Source organism: Lacerta agilis, chromosome Z (assembly GCF_009819535.1).
Source record: "Lacerta agilis isolate rLacAgi1 chromosome Z, rLacAgi1.pri, whole genome shotgun sequence".
In the NCBI taxonomy this organism is placed as follows: Eukaryota; Metazoa; Chordata; class Lepidosauria; order Squamata; family Lacertidae; genus Lacerta; species Lacerta agilis.
The window spans coordinates 35,577,827-35,599,942 of record NC_046331.1 but is presented as its reverse complement, the minus strand read 5'-3'; the positions used below and the strand labels follow the sequence as shown (position 1 = coordinate 35,599,942).

The following is a 22,116-nucleotide window of genomic DNA, read 5'->3' as shown; positions in this document are numbered from 1 at the left end:
ACCAGAGCGCACAGAAACACCATTTACCTTCCTGCCGCAGTGGTACCTATTTATCTACTTGCACTGGTGTGCTTTCAAACTGCTAGGCTTGCAGGAGCTGGGACAGAGCAACGGGAGCTCACCCTGTCATGGGGGTTTGAACCGCCGACCTTCTGATCAGCAAACCCAAGAGGCTCAGTGGTTTAGACCACACCGCCACCCATCTCTGTGGCGCAATTGGTTAGCACGTCCGGCTGTTAACCAGAAGGTTGGTGGTTCGAGCCCACCCAGACATCTGCCTGCAATGAGGCGCCAGAGTGGGTAACTTCAAGTATACCAGTTAGGTCCCCACATTATTGATAATCTTTAGGAAGCAGAAAATGCAAGCTGGGGAGCAGAACTTTCCCACATTTGTATGCTATGGGGCCACTTTATTCTCCAAGCAGTAGTCTGGGGTTGGTAACAAATGTTTCACCCTTTTTCGGTCCTCATTACGCAGTGAGGCTTTCCTGTTTCTGGAGCATATGCACTCGGATGCTTAGAAGTCACAATCTGGTGAAGCTGAGCAATTAATCTGTCTTTTGAATGGTATGCTCCTGCCTTTGCTCCTCTCTCTCTCCATTGTTTCCCTTGTTAGTGCCTTCTATGCATACTGCTGGCATTATGAAAAAAACAGTAAATGTCCCCAGGAAGCAGAAGGTGACTCCTCACTGAGGGGAACAGAGGCAGTAGTGTGTGAAGGAAACAGGATGCCATGGGAGGTGTGCTGACTTCCGGGTGCAAAGATTCACGGTGTGGCAGAGAAGTTGCCAAGTCTTATAAAGCCCACTGACCACTACCCCTTCTTTCTCATTCATGTGGGTACAAATGATAGCAACACATAGCAAGGGACTATGAGACATTGGGCAGGGAGCCGAAAAGACTTGGGACACAGGTAGTCTTTTCATTACTCCTTTCTGTTGAAAGTCACGGCCCAAGAAGAGAGAGTAAAATACCTGAGGTATTTTATATTTGTGGGGGCTGCCCCCCCAAGTCAACGGGCAAAGTTGAAGCCCATCATTGCGGGCACCCACAATCTTCGGCGCCAGATGGCACCTGTGATATGGATGTCTTTGAAACATTTTACCCAGCTTTAGGTGGCCCTGTCAGTTTTTAATCAAGGTGGAGTTAAATTTGCTTTGGGGGTTGGCTCAAGCCCACAAATTTCATTTTAAAAATAAATACCGGTAAATTAAAAAAACACAACCTTTTAGGGCCAAACCCTCACAAGGTGACGAACAAAATAATAAATTTGTATAAAACATTTATACAAGGAATATCAAAACTATCCATACCTTGACATAAGATAGAAGTGTAGTGAGTCAATAATAAAGTCTTGATGAAATTATAAAAGAAGAAAATGTTTTACGGATCCATTTGAAAGTTCTCAGTTCTCAGCAAAGAAAGTGTCAAAGACGTAGGGAGTTGCCACTGAAAAGTCTTTGCCCCTAGTATCTGATAATCTGATTTTTCTTAGTGGTGGACCAGAGATAAGGATCAGGGAATGATCTTAGTGCATGGAAAGGTTTATATGTTTGTGGATGGGGAACCTCTTGTATGGATAGAGAGCCTGTGGCCTTTCAGACAGGAGGCCTTTCAGAACTCCCATCATTCCCGATCACTGAGCATGCTGACTGGGGCCCATCAGAACTTGGATCTCCAAATCAGCATGGAGACCCACAGGTTCCCTATGTATGCTTTAAAGTCTAATAAACAATTTCAGAGGGTTTTAAGCAAACCTAGTACATTTTTTTTTACATGTTTTGCTAGGTTCTGGGGGATGGAGATGGGGAATGGGTCTATGCCTTGGAGGTTCATTTGTATTGTTTTAAAACCTATTTTTTACTTGTTTTAATTGTATGCAAACAACTTGAGACTTATGGGAAACACATCATGATCATCAACATCACCATTATAATTTGGGTGTAATATTAGCAAATCCGTATCCCCCTAGTAGCATTCCGGTGGCTGCATTTTGTACTATCTGAAGATTCCAAGCAGTCTTTGATGGCAGCCTCATAGAGAGAGCATGGCAGTAATCTAGCTTGGATGTGACCAGTTTGTGTATGCGTTGGTGTGTGTTGACCAACGACCACCTCTGCTATGGATAACTCATGGTTTTGCTGAACTAGCCTGTAAGAAAACCATTTTTAGTAATGAGGTTGTCAGCTGGGGAAACTGTTAAGAGATCAGTGCACTCTTTACCTGCTTTATGAAGCATGACACGGGGAACCATCTGCTTCACTTATTTTCCCAACTGAGTGTCTATGAGGAAACTTTGGTACACTTTCAGAGTTTCACACAAGATTATCTCATTCACAACGAGGAACAGAAAGAAGGTGAAGAATGGCTGGGGATGATGCTCATTTGCACTACTTATGGTAAGATGGCACAGAGATATTTGCATTTTAGAAGCTGGTGATAATTTCTCAAGTCAGTGATTATTCCTGGTTTCCTTTCAACAGAGAAGTCGTAGATTACTTGACTCCTGACCAAGCAAGAAAAGAACCCACCATAAACACCAGTTAGGGTTAAGCATAGGAATTGCTATACAGTTTTATTACATAGTTCTGAGGCTGGAATAAATCAATATGTTGCAATAGGTTATCTCTCTCTTCTTTGCATGCTGCAACCCCCCTGCGTGGCAATTAGCCTTTTAAAAAGCCTCCATTGACAATACTGGATGTTTTTAAAAAGAGTAACTGCTGCACGGGGTGTGTGTGAATATGGGGAGGTGGGTCACAGTACGTGAAGAGAGGGGAGTTGAGTTTATCCTACCTACTTGTGCTCTCCCCACCCAAATAAAACTCCCCATGAAGGGCAATTAGGCTTTAGGAAAGCTTCCATTGGCACCAAGGAGGCTTTTTAGAAAGTCCTACTGGCTGCACAGGTCTGGGGCTGGGAGGGAAGCACTAAAGGCCATGCACAGTCTGCAGGCAAGAGTTTCTCCATCCCTGACAGTAGGCTATCACATTCATACCATAGGAGGACTGGCATTAGTGAGTGCCTCATGAGGAGAAATAAAATAGCCTAATCTAGGGGAAGCCTTTTAGGGCCTTGGCAACTCCTTCCCTACCTAAATTGATGGCAGAATTGGTGGTGACTGGTGCCCATTGGGACAGAAAGGGCAAAGGGCATTCAGACTAATAGTAGGTGGAGCCAGAGCCAATGAGAAGCAGAGCCACACCTCTGTCTGGTTGTTGTGAGTAAGGCAGGCAGGAGAGGACAGTGACGTGTTCACCCTAATGAGCCACCTTCCACTTATAAATAGAGGACATGTCTTCCAGCAACATGGTAGTCAAATGGAGCTGCCATGTCATACCATCTACCGACTTGGGAACCAAAATTGGGATGATTCTTTTTTGTTCACACATGCTTTTTTCAGGCTTTCAGTCCAGTGCTCTGGTGTGAGCCTTCTTGGGTACTAGATGATGTTGATTTGAACCTTTGATTGGATGCACATTCATATGGTAATGCAATAGCCCTTGGGTTTCTGTGCATGTATAGAATGCGTGTGTGCTGCTATTACTCCCAATGAATGAAGGGGCTGGCTGCCCTTGTAGATGATGAAGGTACTGCTCTTATTGGTTGGCATGAAGGTCTGCCCTTGTATATTGGATTATGTATGGCTGCTGCAAATTTCAGCATTGGTGTGTACATGTAATTATTATTTAAATACTATTTTCTGGGTATTATGATTTTGATAAATTATTAAAGGAGAATATAAAGGATAATAAATTAATAGTATAAAATATGAAAATGAACTGATGTTTAAATTAGGAAACTGCTAAAAGTAGATTTGTAATGAAACCCCGGAAGGGGAGGTCAGAGGAAGTCCCCTCAAGATATTAAAGGGAAAATGTGAAGTTGATATAAGAGCTGTTTGTGTTTTGTATGTCTTTTTAGATGTGTGTTTATGTTCCTTATCTTATAAAATGAAATATATAAATACTATATATATAAATACTATTTTCTGTGTCTGCCTTTTTAGGGCTAGGGGCAAAATCCATTCTAGAGCATGGCTCATATTATGAGCTGAAGTGGAAAAGGAGTGCTAATGTTAATTAAACCCCCATAGGAAAGCATTTTAATTTTGGTTCCTCACAATAAATAATATTAAATGTTTCATTAACACTAATTTCTTCCTAATTATAAAGCTGTGGAAAGTGTCACAGTGCATATATTTGAAGCCTGTTTCAAATAACAATGCAACTTTTTATAAAAAAGCATTTAAAATATTTAATGATGAAATTAAGTCCCATTAAAGTAGTGCTCTTTATTTTCCAGAATAACAATTTCAGAGGTTGTTATCCCTTTTATCTTAATTAGGTCATGTATTTTCCTAAACAAAATTGCCAAGGGGAAGAAAATCTTTGCACACAGTTTCACTTCTACATCACTATCAGTAAATATTATTAATGCACCCAACAGGCATTTGAGGAAGCTATTCTAGCTCTTTGCCATATTACACATTTTTAAAGCCTATGTTTTCTGAAAGCATGGTACTTTAAACATAAAAATCATTTCTATCTTAACACCATTTACAATCCCCATCCACGCGGGTGGCCCAGTTGGTTAAACCACAGAGCCTAGGGCTCGCCAATTGGAAGGTTGGCGGTTCGAATCCCCGCGACGGAGTGAGCTCCCATTGCTTGGTCCCAGCTCCTGCCAACCTAGCAGTTCGAAAGCACATCAAACTGCAAGCTGATAAATAGGTACCGCTCCGGTGGGAAAGTAAACGGTGTTTCCGTGCGCTGTTCTGGTTCGCCATAAGCAGCTTAGTCATTCTGGCCACATGACCTGGAAGCTGTACGCCGGCTCCCTCGGCCAGTAAAGCGAGATGAGCGCCGCAACCCCAGAGTCGTCCACGACTGGACCTTTACCTTTACCTATCCAAGTAATATGTTAATCAAGCAGAATGTTGAAAGATTCAGGACAAGCAAAAGAAAATGCTTATTCACGCCATACATAGCTAAATTATGGAGTGCACTCTGACAAGAAGTAGGCATGACCACCAACTTGGATGGCCTAAGAAGTGGATTCGATAAAATAATGGAAGCTAAGACTAGCAATATTTGCAAGTCATGGCTATGTTCTACCTTTACTATTAGAGTCAGTATACCTTCAAACAGCATTAGCTGGGAATCACAGGTGGAGAAAGTGATGTTGTGCCAAGGTGCTGTTTGTGGACTCCTTGTGGGCCTCTGGCTGGCTGCTGTGAGAAGAGAGTGCTGGATGAGATGTGACCGATCCATCAGGGCTCTTATATTCAAAAGGCATACCAATACCACAGGTATAAACTGGTTTTATGGCCATTCCTACTCATTAGAGAATTCTGAGAACTGTAGTCTTTGAAGGAACGGATGCTTCAGAATTTTAGCACACCTAACTGAAATACAATTGCCAGGATTCTTTGGGGAGGCCATGAGTGGTTTGTAGTGCAAAGAGTTGGAAGGGACAAAATGTCACCTTGTAAAAAATTCTGCTGAATGCAGGACCTGCAGCTCAAAATATCTACACATACAGAAGTGACCCTTGAGATGTTGGATGGTCGTTAAGAATTATAGGAGTTGGAATTCAGTAACATCTGGAGGGCCACAGATTCCTTACAGAATCATTGACAGTTGGTCAGCCAGCCTCTCCTTTAAACACCTCCAGCAAAGGAGAGCCTGTCACCATTGGGAAGTTTCTCTTGGAAGTTTAGTTCAGTAGAGTAATACATTCAGAAGAGTTCCTGTGTCTGTACCTCAGATAAGTCTGTGTCCATAACAGTCTTGGCCTCTTTAGAGAATCCTGAAAATTGCTGATATGTCTCTGCTGGTAGAACATCTGCCCTGCAGGCAGAAGTTTCCATGTTCAATCCCCAGCATCTCCAGATAGGGCTGTAGGGGGCTCTGGTCAGAAGCCCCCAGAGAGCTACCACCAGTGTAGACAGGACTGAGCTAGGTGGACCAATGGTTTGACTCAGTATTAGGCAGCTTTGCATGGTGGCTATTAAAAAAAACCGCACACACACGGCAGGGGTGTTCTCCATGGTTGCCTAGAATTACTTGGGGAATTTCATTCTTTGCAAATTCCAGTGCTAACGACAAGTCTCGTCCTAATGTATGGGCTGGAAAATCTACTGGATTTCCCCAAATTTTGCAAGACAAGCTTTCAGACTTTGAATCTGAATGTGTCTTTTGAGAGAAAAATAAATTATCTTCTACCATGCTACGTGCGTTCTGTGTAGGATCTTCAACTCTGGGTGGTTAGCGTTCTAAATTGCACAGGTAACTTCAATGTGCAGACCAGGTTCTCTTCTTCAAAAGTTATGGCCCAACACAGAGCGGGAAGGAACATCCCAATTTTGGGGCAGGGCTAAGTGTGTGCAGTTCTTGTGCCCCATTCACCATACTTGCCCTCTTCTTGTAAGCAATGCCTGAAGAGGGTTTATATGATATAAAGGGTTTCACAAAAGGTTATATGAAAACCATCTGAAACAGATGAATGCTTATTTTTATTTTATCTTGCTTTTAGCACCAATAATATAATTTTAAGAGTGAGGTTTGGGTGAAAAAAGTATGATATATGTTACAAGTTGAGTGTGAAATTTAGTTAATTTGCATGCTAAAGCGTGATCTTTAACTTCTATATTACAGTTAAGCGTGAAATGAAGTAAAACTAGTTACTTGTACAATATAACGGGATACATCCATTCATGCGTAACGAGGAACATCAGACGTGTAGCTTTTGTGAATAAAAGACTTAGGCTGCAATCCTCACACCACTAACCTGGGAGTGAGCCTCAACTGAATTCAGTGAGACTTACTTCTGAATAGACATAGTTAGGACTGAGCTTCACGTAGGCAAATAACCAGTAATTATGAAGAGTAACTGATAGAACCAAATTAGTGTGTGAAAAAGAAAAGGAGGGTACTCAGATACTGTGCTTGTTAATGTTCCAGTTCTTCACTGTAAATAGCCCATCAAATAAAAGTGGCTTTCTAAAAAAACACAAGCCCTATATCAGTTTATAGCACAAAAGAATAATTTTCCAGTGCCAAGCAAGTCAAGACGATCTTATTTGTGGACAGAGAAACTGGGGGAACTTTTTTTTCTGAATTTCTCCAGGAGGAGGAGAAATTATCCCAATAGTTTCTTGGGGGGAGGGGTTCACTATTAGCAGTGGTAGCTCCACAGGCCATCCCTTTATGCCCCTGCAAGTGGTGCCCACAGCCAGGAGTCAGATTCTCCCTCAGGTGATGGAGCAGAGAACTGCAAAAGAGAGGATGCAGAGCTGACCCCAGAAAGTGTTGTTATCTGATGAGCTCGTGGGGCCACTGATAGCCACCCCCAAAAACCAGAGAACATGACACTGCGAAACTTAAGACTTGGATGACATCATGGGAGATCCAGTGCAACCAGACCCCGTCCCTCCCCACCACTGCTTCATTACAGTAAGACACAAATGGAGTGGGCCAAGCCCCTCCAAGAAAAAGACAGCAGCTTGCAGTGCAGGTGGGGCTCAAAGTTTGAAGGCAGCTGTGTTGTTGCTGCTACACAGGCCTAAGGTACACTTTGTTCCCTACTGAAACAACATTTGTACTTATACAGTGCAGTCTGAGCCTCTGCATTCAACTAGATCTTGTCACTGTTTAATAGTGGAAGCTGGTCCATTGAGGGTGAATGGAACAGTGCCCCAGTGACGACAGTCTGCCCTCAGCCGCCACCACCACCTTACTTACAGCCTGTTCAGGGGATGCCCCTGCTTGTCAGCTTCATCCTCAGTGTCATTGTTGCCCTTATAGAACTCCTCAGGGAAGAGGGCACTGGCAGATCAATAATTAGTCAGCTCTGTCTATCATTGTCCATGGCCCCACCTATCATTCCCCCCTTCCCACTTTCCACCCTACCATCCGCACCAGCCCCCTGCTCCTACTCCCACCTACTTTTGCTTCAGTCTACACAGTATCCAGCCCAAATCTCGTCCTTCACCCAGTCTGAGTTCTGCCTTGCTTCCCACACAGTCCCCTATCTTTTCTGTTGTTCTGCTGGTGCAAAATATTTAGAGAAAATTCTTCAGGATGCATTCTTTTTCTAGGGAAAAAGAATAATCCCAGAAAGAATATACTACTTGCCCTGACGGAAGCAGGAAGCTACCTTATAGTGAGTCAGAATATCGGTCCATCTAGCTCAGCATTATCTAGCTAGCAGCTGTCATGTAGGGTTTGAGACCAGAGATTATCAGCCCTACTTGGAGATGCCAGCTTTACTTTTTAATCATTTTTCCAGGGGAAAACTACTGAAGATTTTGGGAGAGTTCACAAAATAACTAGTTACTGTATTCCATATATTAGTGCTGTGCTGGAAATCATCAAAGGTTTTTTTGTGAAATTCCAATGCCACAGAGTTTTTGTTGTGCTTACCTTACTTGCAATGTGGCCAGAGCTTTTTTTCTTAAAAAAAAAAAAAATGTTTAGGGGTACTCTCATTTTCCTACTCATATTGAAATACTGCCCCTCAATGAGGCCAAACTTAGTTTCACAAAACATTTAGGGGTATGCGTCCCCCTGCGCACCCCCCAAAAAAAACAACAATGAGTGTGGCAAAGGGGCTTTGAGACTGCCCTTTCCTTCATTTTTTCCTTTCCTTCATCACATCTCCCTAGTGGTCTGCCTTCTTCAGCCTTCCTGAGTGCTCACATTTCCTGAAAGCCCCATGGTGTCCTCAGCTGGGCAACCCTTTAAGCATGGGAGGTTGGGAAGTTGTCTGCTATGTTCCTTACAGATTTTCAGTTTACTTTAATGGGAAGCATTTACTTTTCAAGAAATGAAGGAAGGACATCTCTTAAAAACAAAACCAGTGAGCTGGCCAATCTCAGGTGCTTGTTTGTTAACCTTTTGGCTTGCCCTAATTTAATTAAAACCCAGGAGAAGACACAATGAAGTCACTCGTCCTAATGGGGCGTTTCTGATCATGAAAGCCAGGAGAAATAATTCATGGAAAGTAAAACAGGACTACCTTGTGCTGTACCCTCCAAAAATATGAAGTGCCTTGCAAGTTGGGGGGGGAGGTATATGGATATAAAGAAACCTCTTTTGTGTGGGAAGAAAACTTCCAAGAAATTGGCAGTGTTGGCATAATTCAGTATATTGATGAATTTCAAAAATTTAGCACTCCCCTTTCTTTCACATACCTGAAATAATTGTAATTAAACTAAAATGAAGATTAAAGGCATAAGACATATTTAGCAAAAAAGAAAAAAAAGAAAAAGTGATTAATGACTGGTGAACATATGAAGTAGGAGTAGCTGATTTATATTGCTTCATGTCTGAAAAAACGCAGCAATTTCAGTCTGGATCACAACAGAACTGTTATTAAAAGATTTACATCCTGAGTACTATCTAACCAATTAATCCAATGGGAATTATTTATAATTGCTTAATTAGTCTGAAGAATACAAATGGTGTGCAACTGAATAATCTACCAACTCCTATAAAATCAAGGAGGGTAATGAAATTGCAATCTATTACCATAAATCCCCAATGCAACCATAGCACAGGGCGTCTTAGTGCAGAGGCATATGCCAATCAAGAAGTCAACTTCACAACTCACTGCTAGGTCAACAGGTATCCAGGTGCAGGTATATTTTTAGCTGCTTGCTATTTCCTCTATTATTCATTGCTCGCTTAAGGCCAAATGCCATCCTTGTTCTCATACATTTTTGCCGCCTCCTTGTTCAACTCTTCTGTGACTTTCTGAACAATAACAGTCCCTTGTTCCTAATCTTTGTCTCTCCTGCTCTGATTATTGGCAAGGCACCAGAGAGCCGATTGAGCAGAAGCCACCTGAAAGAAACACGGTCCCTCTTCAGTAACCTGACAATTGACATTTGGAACACAGCATGAATTCATGCCGGGAACTGTCAGCATTGACCCATTCGGCTGAATCATCCTAACCCCCCACCCCCTGCTTTGCAAAGTTACTTAAATAAGGACAAAGAAACTACAATGATGACAAGTTTGCAGATAGGAATGTAAGGACTGCCCTGCTGGATCAGGCCATATGCACCATCCAGTCTAGAACCTGTCCTCACAACAGGGATGGACAGATCTGTCAATTTCAGTTCCATCCCATTTTCTCTCTCCATTTTTCCAATTCTTAATTAAGTCTTCCATAGTTCTGCAACTATTTGCATTAAAAAAAGCAATCCACATGAAAATTCACCAGCATTTTAGTGTGAATTTCTTGAAATTAACACTTTTTTGTATGCTATTGTATTTCCACTACCATAATGCATTTCATGTTATTTTTTTTATGAATATATCCATTTTTATGCACACTTTCCTCCAATATATGCATTCCAATGACCATTGTTTGGCTGGAGAACTATATTACAAATTTCAGAGAAGAGAGAATTTCAAGGGATGTCTGTGTTTTGGTTCTCTTATTATTTTGGAAAGTGCGAATTGCATAGGTTTGCCATTATATTGCATTTCTCCTCCATCCACTCCTCAATGTGGCCAACCACATGCCTATGAGGAGCCCTGAAGTAGGATTGGGGCACCACAGCAGTTTCCGCACTTTGATTCCCAGCAAGGTCCAGTCTGATTACCAGTTTGGCAGCAGCCAACTGACTTTCCCGCCATTATTGTGAACCCTTCCTGCAACTAGGTTTGAGCATATTTCTGGTAAAAATTAAATAAAAATGATTTCCTCAACTGACCACTCAATAATTGGTCGTGTTGTTCAATAATGGCCAAACATTTTACAGTGTTCACTTAAGGAGAACAAAAACTACTACATCAGGACACTTTCAACCCACAGAGCTGCAATTTGTAGAGCAGGGGTCCTCAAACATTTTCAGCAGGGAGCCGGTCCACTGTCTCTCAGACCTTGTGGGGGCCCAGAGTATATTTTGAAAAAATAATAATGATGATGCAAGAGCACCAGTCAGGTCCCACAAATAACCCAGAGATGCATTTTAAATAAAAGAACACATTCTACTTAGGTAAGCCACCTCCCCCCCACGACTCTCCCCTCCTTTCTCCAGAGCACTGGACGAGCCCCAGTGGCTGCTTACCCACGGACCTTAGTTTGCCGACCCATGTTCTAGAGTGATTTAATGACCAGTTCCTCTTCCTAGGGAACTCTGGGAACTCTAGGTATGTGAGGTGAATAGAAGTCTCCTGACAACTCTGAGAGACCCTTAACAAGCTAAAGTTCCCATGCAGTGTTGCAGCTACATGCTCTGGCACTGGAGGGTGGAGAGCAGGCAGAGCGGGGCCGGCGCACATCCTGGGGGTGTGGCATGCTGCCTGTGGGGTGTGGCACCCAGCATGGGCAGGGGCACAGCCAAGATGGCACCCCACTGGGATTGTGCTGCTGGGGGCGGTGTGCTCCCCCCGCACTCCTCTTCCTCCGCCAGTGTTCCCATGATTCATTGGGGGAAACAATGATGGTTTAAAGTGATATGATACTGCTTCAAATGTATCGTGCTGATGGGGGCTTAATTATCAACAGGTTTGAGACACAAACATTATAAAAAGAAATTGGTTAAGTGTCATTGTCAACTAATTTAGCATAACAATTCATTTATTATTTCCTCACATTTACGAATTGCTTGCCAGAAAACATCCAGAAGCTATTAGCAATGAAAGCATCAGCAATAAAAAAAACTTACATATAAACAATTTCTATCCAATACAGATATATTATTTAATTAAGTTGCTGTAAATTTGAGTTCTTCTCTTTAGGTTACACCTTGAAATACCAGGACTGGCCATCAGTAACATTTCTTTTTACAAAAAAGAAAGAAAGAAAGAAAGAAAGAAAGAAAGAAAGAAAGAAAGAAAGAAAGAAAGAAAGAAAGAAATGGAAGTACAAATAGAAATAAAGCAAAGTAACAACAATTTTAAGATGCTGATGATACTACCTTGATGGCAGAAAGTGAGGAGGAATTAAAGAACCTTTTTTGCACATTGCTGCAGAGATTTGAAGAACCGAATAAAAGAATTAGGATGCTAACATGGGGCAGCTTTACAGAACTACTAATAAAGTGGTGTGGTGTGTGGACAATCTAGTATAAATCCACAACTAATGTGCTATTATTTCATCAATGATATGTTTCAAAATACACCTACAAAAAACCCCCATCATTCTGGAGGGCCCCTCACTTAGTCTGCATATATTTTGAAAGCAATGCCACACCTGTTAGACAAGCTGAATCATGGTAGATAAGACCTGCCTTTGAAAGTACTTTGCTGACCTTAAATACTTAATTGTTTGAAATCTGCTGCAAAGTACTTTCAAAGCAAAGCAACGTGTAAAGCAGACTACTGTGAAAGCTACAATTCTGCAATGATATTAACAAATTAAGAAGTCTGAATTATCACAAACGGCCTGTGTGTATTCACACATTACAAATTGCATACACTTTTTTCACATTAAGCCTTGCAAAGATCTGGATGTTTACTTTTCCTGTTGCAAAGTGAGCCCTCAAAATTTCTCAGCCACTTTCTACCCAGCAGCTAAACAAAATTTGCAATTAGGAAGTTAAAAGTATTTGCAACTATTCTTTCTCAATTTAGCTAACATAAATGATTGTGTAGCCTTGCTGCTTTTAACACTTTTTTGCAAAAAAATAAACATGATTGCAAATGATTAGTACATGCTTTAGTAGTTTATACAATAAACATGCTTTCTGCAGATGGTTCCCAATTAAACTCTTTCACTGTCAGCCCACAGCATCTTCAAGCAGATGTCCTATGATTTCGTTCCATTTAAGTCCCACTGGCTCCAGTAGGGTTGATGGTAGATTTCTAGGGTTACCGTGACACATGCAGAACTTTCTACAGCTGCTTCAGGTGGAAAGCCACCCATATAGGCAGCATCTGTACATTTGTCATATATTCATTCTTCAGTTTTAGTTTTCTGTGCATTTAATTAACATGCGAACCCTTCCCGTCATATTTTCCCAAGCTTTCATAAACATGAGAATTGATTTTAAATGGATAGGGAGGTTGCCTCCTCTTGATGGACTTACACTCCCCCTGAAAGAATTTGGGAGTACTTCTGGATCCTTTGCTGTCGCTTGATGCTCAGGTGGCCTCAGTGGCACAGAGTGCTTTCCATCAGCTTTGGCTCACAGCCCAGCTGCACCCCTATCTGTATAGAGATAGCCTAATTTCTGTTACCTATACTCTGATAACCTCTAAATTAGATTACAGTACATAGGGCTGCCTGTGAAGATGGCTCAGAAACATCACCAGGGCAAGACGGTTTGAGCATATTACACTGATCCTGGCCTGACAGCATTGGTTGCCAATTAGTGTCTGAGCCCAATTCAAAATGATGATTTTGACCTATAAAGCCTTAAAAGGCTCAGGACCACAATACCTCAAAGAATGCCTTCCCCCGTGTTAACTGCTCCAGACCCTGCAATAATCATCTGAGTCCCTTCTTTGTGTGCCCCCTCTGTGAGAGGTCCAGAGGGCAGCAATATGAAAACAGGCTTTTCTGCAGTGGCTCATCATTTGTGGAATGCTCTCAACTGGGAGGCTCACCTGGTGCCTTCATTGCATATCTTTAGACACCAGGCAGATAGGTTTCTCTAGAACCAGGCCTTTGGCTGATAAATAATCTATGGCCTTTTAAAAGTGTGTGTGGGGGGGTTGTGGGGGAATTTATGAGTTTGTTTTGTTTAGCTTCTAGTTTTTATTATGTATTTTGTGTTTTTATTTTGTATTTTTTTATGTTGTGAACCTCCCTGAAATATTTGGCTAGATGTTGCTATGCAATTGTAATTAATTAATTTTAATAGTTTCTCATTAGGTCTTCTAAAAAATCTATTACAATTGATTTTGACCCAAATCTACAAAATTATGGCAGAAAAGATAAGGGGCCCCATAATGAAATCTAGGAGCCCCAATGCCTAACTCACCCAGTTTTATCTAAGGCTGGACCAAAGGCTGGCCAGGTGCCTCTGAGAAGGCCACAAGGACTCCCCCTTCCGCGGTTTTTTAAAGGGGAAGTTGGGTGGGTTTCATTTTGTCCCCACGAAACAAATGTTTGTGGAGGATCCATTTTGCTTTTGCACCGCTCTGATTTCAACCAAATCATTCCTCCTCTAATAGTAGTTGGTGGAAGCAATTTAAAAGATACCAGGTATGTGTCTTCCCCCACACATCTTATGTAATCTGAGTGTTGGAATTTGGTTCCTTTTGGAATCGCTGATTTCTAAATCAAGTACTTGAAGGATAACAAGAGTAAATAACAAAACAAATAAACCAGTGTCTAGAAGTGTCTAGAAAGTGTCTAGAAGTGTCTAGAAGTGTCTAGAAATAAACCAAACTGCATTAAACACCAGAGATGAACTCAAAAGGAACGGGTGATGGAATCCCCAAATGACAACATTCTTTCAAAGCAAGGAATGTTCAGCTTTGACTCACAAATTAAGAGTTTCACTTTCTTTTATGCATGGGTGAATCGGTTTATTTCCAGTCCATCTCACTTTCATATGTTCACTCACCAGTCAGCCCCATTCCATTTCTAAAACTATCGGCTTTTTTTTAAGGGGGGGTGGGGGTGGGGGACCAGCACAAAAATGTGCATTTATAAACATTTCTAAGATTATTTAGATACCATTGGAGAGATTGGAAAGTGCTGAAGTCAGTTTTTTCCTATGTTCTGATCTGTGCCTTAGGCCAGGATTAGGCCAGTTTGTATTGGGATTCAGAAATAACAAGTTATTCTGACATCCCCCCCCACTACAAAATTCATAGCATGTAGAATTGCATCAGTTCCCACCTCCCCATATTTTTAAAGAAATAAACCTGTTCTACAATGCTCATAACACATGGTTAATAATTTACACATTGTTCCTCCCACAAGGACAAGACACTTTTGAGGTGAAGAACAAGATTTGAAAGATGACACATTCTTTGGAGGAGGGGGAAATGGACAGACCCCCCCCACCTCACTGATACTGAACAAAGTTGAACATTTGCTGAAATATTTTACAGCAGCTTTGCACATTCTCTCAATTTATGGATGAAGATCAGCTGCAGATTTGATGCTGCCTGTTTTGTGATTTATTTGTGCTCTGCAATGTACAACCTAACAAATATTTGCCAGTGTGATTCACCATACAGAGATCTGAATTCTGACTATGAAGTGTTGTTTTCTTTTCCCCCCTACCCAAGCCTTAAACAGCAAAGAAAACTAAACCCCCCCCACCATTTTTCACTTTGTCCATATAAATTCTCTACTAATGCCATCTTCCTGGCTGATCTCTATTATAAGACTTCCTATACCCTGTTTCCTCCCACGTCTATAAGATCAGCTGGGGGGGGAGCACACCTTGATTTTTCACTTACAGGGTTGGGGAGGATTCAAGATTGCTCTTCATTTTAGAGTGAACTGTTCCATTTTGCCTAGGTGGTCCAAGGATGCCTCACCTAAAAAGCTTTTTAAATTTAGAGCATCTCCGTGGACATGTGGTTTGACATTGTATTTAATTGTGCAGTCCTTTCCTTGGGAACTCTACTGCTGTCTATCCCCATGTACCATATGAGCACTTCGCAAGTACTTGTTTCTTTAAAAAAAAAAATTAAGAAGTGGGTGGAACAGAATTGAGCCAGTTTGGCAGCCCCGGGAGAGAACCAGCATGAAACGGAACTATGGTGATTGTACTTCCTTACTCATTTTTGTACCTATATACAAAGGACCATCACCTTTCACTCTCAAGCCGTCCTGGCTTGTATTTGCTAATATAGCAGGAACGTGGGAAATGTGACTAGTTCCTGAACTGAATCAGGCTGATTTGGGTCAACACGGGATTCAGGTGGGTTGAGGCTGCTGGCTGCAAGGATAAAATAGCTATAGAAGCTGAATTTCCAGATGCCAAGATCAGGGGTTTAATGAGGCTTTTTTCTATCTAAGTATATACAGAACTACCAACGTAACCAACAAAAAATTAGAGGAAGCCGGGATAACAATTTCCCTATACAGTGGTACCTTGACTTATGAGTGACTCAACTTCCGCATTTTTCGACTTCCGAATGACCTCCGGAAGCGAAAAAATGGCCACTGCTTCCGAAATTTTCGACTTCCGAAGTGAAAGCGGCAGCACGATACCTCGACTTACGAGGTTTTCAATGCGGTTTTTTTTTTACTTGCGAAGTTTTTTCCCGTTCGACTTGCGAAGATTTCGACTTACGAGCGCGCCTTCAGAACGGATTAACTTCGTAAGTCGAGGTACCACTGTAAATGGATAATTTATTTCAGGGGCAGGGAACCTGCAGCCCATAGCCCTAATTTGGCCATGCATTTTCCTGAACCATGCCCACGTGCCTCACCACCAACTTCAGATGTAGCTACAAATGAGCAAACAGTGGCTTAAAGTATGCTCCCAAATGTTGCTTTGCACCAAGGTGTTTCCCATTGGGAATTTCCTTGTTGTTGTTCAGTCGTTCAGTCGTGTCCGACTCTTCGTGACCCCATGGACCAGAGCATGCCAGGCACGCCTATCCTTCACTGCCTCCCGCAGTTTGGCCAAACTCATGTTGGTAGCCTCAAGAACACCGTCCAACCATCTTGTCCTCTGTCGTCCTCTTCTCCTTGTGCCCTCCATCTTTCCCAGCATCAGGGTCTTTTCCAGGGAGTCTTCTCTTCTCATGAGGTGGCCAAAGTACTGGAGCCTAGTGTGCAGCAAAAAGGGCTCACTAACAGCACGTAGCAGCTGGCTGGCGCGGAGCACAAGCCCCACTTTGTCTGTCTGCAGGGGCAACTTGGAGTTTTAAAAATGTGCAAACACACTATTGGTGGTTACAGCAAGACCCTTTGAACTTTGACAGGAGGGTGACCCCACCCAGCAGTTCAGAGGAGTCTTGGAGAATAAAGGATGGATCTAGTTATTTGTTAAAAGTACAAGCTGGTACTAATGGAGACTTCAAAAGGATAGCAACTTTTTATTGACCAAAATAACAGTTCCACTCTGTGGGGGAAGATGATATGCATTTCATATTCCCAACAGAGTGAATTTAAGTGTGCATTACATACATCCAGCTCATTTTCAACTGAAAACAAAATAACAACCTGGCACTTAAAGTTATCTCTGAAATAAAATATTCTTGTAATTCTTTTTTTATTTCTATCATGTATTCCAGAAATTGTTCTCATACATTATTTAAATATGCTCAATTCATCCTCAAATGATTGTAATTTCATTATGTAAAAGTACTGTGTTTTATGCCTAATGTTTATTGAAATGTTGCATCGTTCATAATACCAATTTTAAATAGGAAAAAAAACTATATATAATTAGATACGTGCCACATATTTCCTGCTAAGTATTGTTTGTTCACTTAAGAACTAGAGAGAGAGATTTGGATGCCAATCAAAACACTTAACTTGTTTGCTTTGTATAATTACATGCCATTCAGACACAGGGTTTTTTTAATTGATCATTTATGCAATCAACTCCAATAAAACACTTTTATTCTTGCCCTACTTAAAATCATGCAGCAAAAAAAACTAGGGGACATAATTAGCGATGGGGATTTTTTTAAAATTTAGTTTGGAATCTAAAGGCGACTTCCCTTAATTCGCACTTTCTGAAGCAATATGTACACCAAAATACAGCCAGCCTTTGAAATTCAAATTTCTCTGAATGTTGCACTGCAGTTGTCCAGACAAGTAATGTGTACAGAAATAAATATGCTATACTAAAGTGTGGATAAAAATGTCTGTATTAGTGAAACTAGCATTTAGAAATTATTATTATTATTCCTTTCATTTCAATGAGAAATAAGAAGATTGCTTTGAAATCCATACCAAAATGATGATATGTTTCCATGGGGGTGTCTTTTTTAAAAAAACCGCAAACTGATGTTGAATTATCCAGAAATGAATTTAAGAGGGGGGAAATGGGCAACAGAGAAACTGAAACTGACATATGTCATATATCAGTAAGGAATGAATATATTCAGTAGCCCCAAAGTTTGAGTTAGAAAAGGAAAAGCAGGAACCAGGGTCGTGGGGATGGATTGAAGCAGCTGTAGCAGAGGAGAGGACATGGCTGGCTGGCTGGCTGGCTGAAACCATGAACAGGAGCACACTCCACACTACTGCAAGTCCCACTTGCATTCTTTAAAATTTCATTCCTGACAGGCGACAGAGCGTGGCAGCTGCTCAAAATAAATGCTGCATTATAATTCCAGCAGGGGAGCCAACACTTTTTAAGTTGCACTGAAGGTTTATTTCCCCATTGCTTTGGATTCTTGATGGACTGGGAACCAAGTTTATGAGCTCTGTTCCGTTAATGAGGTTCTTTTTTTGACCTCAGGAAAACATCACTGCTTTACATGTTGCCTACTTGTAAATGAAAGTATTTTCAATCTCTCTCCCCTCCCCCTAGTGCACAGTCCCACTAATTTATACCGCTCCAACCTGAATTGTAAAACATAAATGGAGGAGGGGAAATGCAGCTATAAAAGTCCAGGAACCCAATGCTTTTGATATAAAAGCCCTCATAGTTTATACATCTTGTAAAAAGAAGGGGGAGAATTTAAAACCAACAGAAACTGCTGTGCCACAGCTCCAGAATGTTGCCTTATACATCAGCTCTAACACGGCCAGCTGTCTTCATAAAAGAAATGAAAAACTAGAAGACACATGCCGAGTTCTTAGACTGCTTTCCGAAAATCAAGATGGATTGCAGAGGACTAGCTCCCTGCCAAGGCTGTCTCTAATTTTAAACACAGTGGGCCCACTTCTTCCCTTGCTTTGGTATTCATCAAGCCATTTTTGTGTGGCCCATGTGTGGGGACTAAAGCTCCTAGTATCTAGTTGAGCATTGCATTCCAATGCACGGCCAGAATCACCCAAGCCTGATGATTCGCTCAGGGAACACAATGATGGGGTTGTGAAATAACCCAGTTGAACTTGAGCTAAAAACAGTAGGAACAGATAAAATGGCCAGACATGTGCAATAGTGCAGATTTTCTGTGTAAAATCAGTTGCGTGTGGAGGTCCCCAACGCCACCCCCAAATAATTCAGACATGAGACATCATATTTTGTTTGGGTTTTTGGCAGAATTTAGGCCACTACTTTATTAAATTACAAATCAATGTGAGTGGTTGCGTAGGCATTGGTCCAGACTAGCTGCCCGACAGGACAGAGCTGACCACGTGTCACCAGTGGGAAATCCCATCTGGGGAGAGATCTGGGGGTTGGTACGCAGAACCCTCCCCCTCCCCAGTGGGTCCCAGGGGCTCTCGCGTGGGCCCTGACCCCTACTGAGCCCCTCGATTCCTTTAACGGAATTCACAGCACACCATCACCATTTGGACAGACTACCGCCCCTTCAATCACATATGTCCAATGCCTAACCGCCAGCCTTACAAGTTGTGACTAGTTGCTACGCAGTAGGCAAAAACCAGATGGCAACAGCCATTCAGCTAACTGGCAAAATTCCTACCAGGCCCCTGCCCCAAAAGCAGACGACCCCATGACAGGCATAGCAAGGTCAACACAGAGGCGCAGGTGGGGGAGGGCGGGTGATCTGCAGCATGCAGCCAAGAGGGCGGTCAGTCACGAGGCTGACCCATATATAGGCTGCTGGCTGTCCATCACCAACCGATACATGTGAATCTCCCTAACACCCCCAAGACCAATCAGAGCTGTGGCCATCTATACTATTCCGCCCACAGCAATGGAGGTGGCTTGCTGGCCCCCACCGCAACACGTGCTCTCTATGAGGGAGAACCTGCTATCTGTAGAACAACAAAAACAAAAACAAGCTTAAATCACAGAAAAGGGAGTGTGATAGTCATTAGAATTCTGTTCAGACTAATCAGGAAATATTTACCCCTCCAATGAGGTATAATCTTTCGTACAAGAACAGGGAGAAGGCAAAGAATGTGATTGATCTTGGGATATTATCACATGTATACTTTTTGGAGTGTGTGTGTGTGTGTGTGTGTGTGTGTCCTATTGTGTAAAACATATCAAGGCAACGTACAAAAATAACAACAGTAAGACTAAAACAATAAACCAAAAACAGGAATATAATGCAATCAATAGCCAAAAGCTTAAAATAATTATGCCTGGAAAGTATTTCGACATGCATCTAAGAAATCATGCAATAGTAAGAAATCAATATTTTATTGTTGTGGTGCCTACACTTTGGAATTCCCTGCCTGTTGGCACCAGGAAGGCACTTTCACTGTACAATTTCTAGTGCCTGCTTAAAATATTTTTGTTTAAGGGTGCCTTTCCAGAAGCTTTATGCCAGCTCCCTCGGCCAGTAACGCGAGATGAGCGCCGCAACCCCAGAGTTGGACATGACTGGACCTAATGGTCAGGGGTCCCTTTACCTTTACTGTTGGTTATTTTTTAATGTTTTAAACTGTTCTTAACTGTTTTTATTGATAATTTTATTATCTTGTGTAAGCTGCTTAGCACTTTTATTGCAACCAAGTGGCATTCACATTTTGTTAAATAAAACAAATGAATCTAAACTGCAACTGAGTCAGCACATGTTTTGCTTTGTGTCCAATGTTAGTCATACTGAGAGTAGATCAACAGAAATCAGCGGGTGTGTCTAATTTAGGGTTGCCATATTTCAGAAAGTGAACATTTGGACATAAAAGTTTTTGAGCTATTTTTAAGAAAATTCACCAAAATTTACACTTCTGACATGGGTTGCCATACATCTGGATTTCCCTGGACATTTCAGCGATTCCCACTCGGACACTGGTTCCGATGGCCGAATTCTAGGAAATTCCGGATGTATAGGACCCAACTCCTAGTAGCAGAGGGTCCCTTCAGCCTCCCAATAAAAATTTTCCCCTTCCCAAAAGTTGATGGCCATTCTCATTCAAATGGTGTGCATGAGCTGTGTCATGTGAACAATTATGCTCTGGTGGCTACAGTGTGCATAGAACTTCATTCGATGCAATCCTTTATTTCTGGAATCATCTGATAAAAATTGTCATCCTTGACATATCCTAAATTTGATTGAAACACTCATGAGTGATCTTTGAAGAGAGGGAATGGCAAGTCAGGCCATTGATTGGGAGCCTGGGGTCTCTGTGTTACAACACAGCTTCACCAATTAAGCATAGCTGGAGGTGAGCAGTATCACACTCCTAGCAGAGAGCAGATATGGTACCTTATGGGAAATTCCAAGAGGGAGGAACTTGCCCCCAAGATGCTTCTAGGGTCTGATGTGTCTATCTGCTCTGTCTTCTCCAAGATGACTTCTATTACCCCACTCCTCACCATTCTCTCTCCCTCCTCCTTCCAATGAGCTTTTCATAAAGCAGTCACCCTGATTTGCTTTGTTTTTTAAAGTGGATTTGTTGACCTAGGGTTGCAGAACAATTTAATCCACTTTAACTGTGCAAAACTAAGTTCCCAGCATGCACTTGAATCACTGCCTCAAAATATGGCTAGCCTGGAGGCACTCACACTCACTCTTACACACACATACACACCTGTGATCAGCAGCTGTCCTAACCTGTGGCTGGGTGTGTGTGAGTGAGGTTGAGTCAGCTTCTTAGCTTCAATTCAAGAGGAATTGCCAACTGCTTCCCTAACCATTAGCTTCCACTGAGGACTCATCAAGCACCCATCCTAAGCTATTAACATTCCCCAACAGTCCCCAAACTGTGATCCAGCATTTGTTAACAAATAGTCTTTTTCGGGCAGAAACCCCACAACAGAACATTATTTTTTAATATTTTATTTGTTGAATATAAGAACAACATATAATCAAATACAGTGTTCCCCTACCCCCCCCCCAAAAAAAACAGCCCCAACTACGTCCAGGTAATTACATTAGTACTATAATCAATAAAAAAATTATTTCTATAGTTGCTGGTTTAAAAAAAAATATCATTCCACATGTTCCCATGTGCAAGAATGTCAGGAAAATCCATCTTACGGTGGCATTTCCCTCTTCTAAACAGTCATCGTCCTAACCTTTGCAACTCCTTTATGAGGGAAAGCAATAATTATACACCTTGAATTTGGAGGAAAGAAGTGAAATTGACGTTGGCTTAGTTGTAGTGAGGTTACATAAATTTACATGCTTAAGAGTCCTGACTCTT

General features: G+C 41.8%; 1 non-coding gene across 1 annotated transcript; it reads left to right on the top strand.

Moving 5' to 3' along the window:
* The first annotated feature begins 201 nt into the window (after window positions 1-201).
* Window positions 202-275, top strand: TRNAN-GUU. Its single transcript has one exon. It is a non-coding gene; the product is annotated as a tRNA-Asn (tRNA).
* Window positions 276-22,116: the final 21,841 nt, after the last annotated feature.